Source organism: Carassius auratus, chromosome 24, assembly GCF_003368295.1.
Source record: "Carassius auratus strain Wakin chromosome 24, ASM336829v1, whole genome shotgun sequence".
NCBI lineage: Eukaryota > Metazoa > Chordata > Actinopteri > Cypriniformes > Cyprinidae > Carassius > Carassius auratus.
The window spans coordinates 3,715,614-3,718,824 of record NC_039266.1 but is presented as its reverse complement, the minus strand read 5'-3'; positions in this window follow the sequence as shown (position 1 = coordinate 3,718,824).

Below are 3,211 nucleotides of genomic sequence, written 5' to 3'. Positions count from 1 at the left end.
AAGAACAATTTATGTACCAAGTTTGGTGTCTGTAGCTAAAACTAAACCCCCCACTCTTTTGACAAAAGGTGGCCGCTATAGCAGTGCCTCCTTCACGCCCTTTTAAAAGCTTTTCCCATTGTCTAGCTATCACTAATACTGATATGTGTTTTTAGTTTCATGTAAATCTGAGTTGGTGTCTGCCTCAAACTCACCATAAGCAGAACATTCAAGTTTGACACGTTGGCCATGGCAACCAATATCAGATATCAATATCCCCCACCACAAGATTACATCGGCCGTGTTTTGTCATATATTCTGATGAAGTTTAAGTAAATCGAACGTAAAAATAAGATGCTGAATTCAAAACATTTTGAAAATGACTCACTTTCCTGCCTGCCAGTTGGTGGCGCTATAACGTTGGACTCTTAATAGTCACAATATATACGATCGGTATCATACAACGAACAAACCAATTGAAGTTTGATAAAATTCAGGAAATGTATGTGGATGGTTATTAGACATTTTCCTGTTTCTCATTTCTCGCCATAATTTCCACGCCTCGCTAGGGCAAACCGTTCAAGATATCAAAAATCCCCTCGCAATTTTTCGTCCCCAATGTCTTGAGATCATGTTCACCACGGGTTGTGTTTCGTGGCGAACGGGTTGAAAACTCAGAGGAGTATTTCAAATTCCGAGCATGCTTTTTAACAAAACCCTGAATAGCTGAACTTCCTGTTGGGCGGAGCCTATGACATGCAGTGTGAAAGTTGTTCGCTCAATGAATCTATAAGTGTCCGAGTTTCATATAGAATACATGGCAAGTATGTGTGAGCTATGGTTTCAAGATTTCCTGAAGGTGTTCCAGGGGGCGCTGTAGAGCCCTGTGCCACGCCCGGGTCCCAGCCTCTGCGGCGTCCTAATGGCCGCAGATTCCAATGTGTGTGCCAATTTTCAAGAGTTTTTTGAAGCATGTTAAGGCCCTAAAAACCCCCGGGAATGGTTAAATAAAAAATAAAAAAATAATAAAAATAATTCTTAGAAGAACAATAGGGCTTCTTCGCCCCCTTCGGGCTTGCGCGCCTAATAACAAATAATCCTAAGAAAACAATAGGGCTCTCGCCCTCCAGGCTTTGAAGGCCCTAACATATAGCTGCAAGCAGCGATGGCGGCTCAAAGCCACCAATGCCATCGCCACCGCCGGTGGCATCAGGTAAACTGTGCCCAGCGGGCACATGCATTCACAATATCCCTCTGGCAGTGAGGTTTTAAAGGATATGGCAGTTAAAGGGTTTAATCCGAATCATCTAGACTTGTAAAATCACATTCACAGAACAATATATATATAACTTAGTAACACTTTACAATAAGATTCCATTCATAAACATTATGTTAACATGAACAATATTTATATAGCATTCATTCATGTCAGTTAATATTCCAAACTTAAACATTAAAACATTGTTTTATTGTGATTTTTTTCAAAGCACATTTTACCAATTCCAAACCATATCAATCTTAATAACTACCATTATTTTTTATTTAATCATTTATGAGTGCTATACATAGTCCAGGAAAGCTGGAAGAGAAAAACAGGTCAAGAAGAACTGACAAAAAGAATTGCAAAATAATTAGAAATAATGTGAAGATTAATTTTAGTCAATTCTGCAAGACAGACTTTCAGGAAAGGAGGTGGAATAAAAATGAGCTCCTAAATCTTAATCCTGGATTCTGGAAGATATATTCCTCAAACCATCGAACAAGAAGAGGTGGTGCTGGTCCTTCACGAGTCACTCTAATCTGTTCATAAAGCCTATATATAAAGACTTAATATATAGTATTTCACAATACTTCATGGTATTCTAATTAAATCATTTGGTGGCACCGAGTAATTCTGGAGACTCCAGGAAAGTGGCAGTTCTGTAAAATGTTGGCGCTGGAGACTAAATGCACCCTGATAGTTTCACACCTAATTCACTTAACACACACACAAACACACACACACACACACACTACCCACAGTGACAGTGGGACTGAGTGACATCAGATGTATGATAGTTTTTTAATTTTCTATCATCCATATAGTGTTGTGTAGTCATGAAACTATTGTCATGAGACCAGTCATTCTGAGGAAATATGCCTCAGAATGACTTGTCTTTTATGTGAAAATTTTTTTTTTGAAGTGTTTAGAAGCTGCACTTTAAAAAAATAAAACGACATTTACTGGTTCCTTTTTTACTATTATTTCAAAAAATCACCACGACACAACCATTCAAGCTATCCAAAATTAATTTGCATCTGTTCTGTAAGATAAATTCTTTAAACAGTGGTAAAAGAGGATGTGGTGCTGAACCTTCAAGAGTCACTCAAAACGTATCTGTCCATAAAGCCTATAAAGAATTATTCTTAATATACAGTTCACAATACTTCAGCTTGTTATTCTAATTAAGTGAGGGTCATTTTATCAGTAAAATTCCTAAAATACATATTATTTTATTTGAAAGATTTCTATAAATGATTTAAATCATACTCGTTTCTACAATAATTATTTAAAAGTAATCCTATAGCTCCCTCTGGTGGCCATTATAGGTACTAAGAATTGCAAGCTTGATTTAAAAGTTATGATAGTTTAAATTTTATGCTGGCTCTTGAAAATGATAAAGCTATGAAACTTACTGTGCTTCCTTCAAATGAGGACTTCTACTTATATAAAAAAAATATGAAGAGTTAGAATGAAAAATTGTAAAGATATAGTAAAATAACTATTGTATTCTTTATGTTACTTTAATAAATCTCTATGGCAACACCATTTAAGCTATCCTAAACCCATTCACAATTTAACATCTCAGTATATTGGCATAATGTTGAAAAAGGAGTATGGAGTAGTATGAGGAGGAGTATGAATTAATTTACAGGCTGATTTTATCATAAATCCACAATAAAATTTCTGAGTTCTGTATCAATCTGTGTTGTTGTTTGTTTATTTTTATCTTTTATTTTTCATAGGAAGATAACTTACTCTCCTTTTTAATAAATGTGCTTATAAACCAAGGACAAGCTATTTATAGCTGTATTTATAAACTGCTTACTACTGACTATTAATATTGGGACAAGGCTTTATAAAGCATAAACTGACTATTTAATAATGAGTGCAGTTATTATAAAGTGTTATCAATGAATTTGCTAATGTTAACAAATTAGACATTATTTTACAGTGTTATCAAATCCTTAA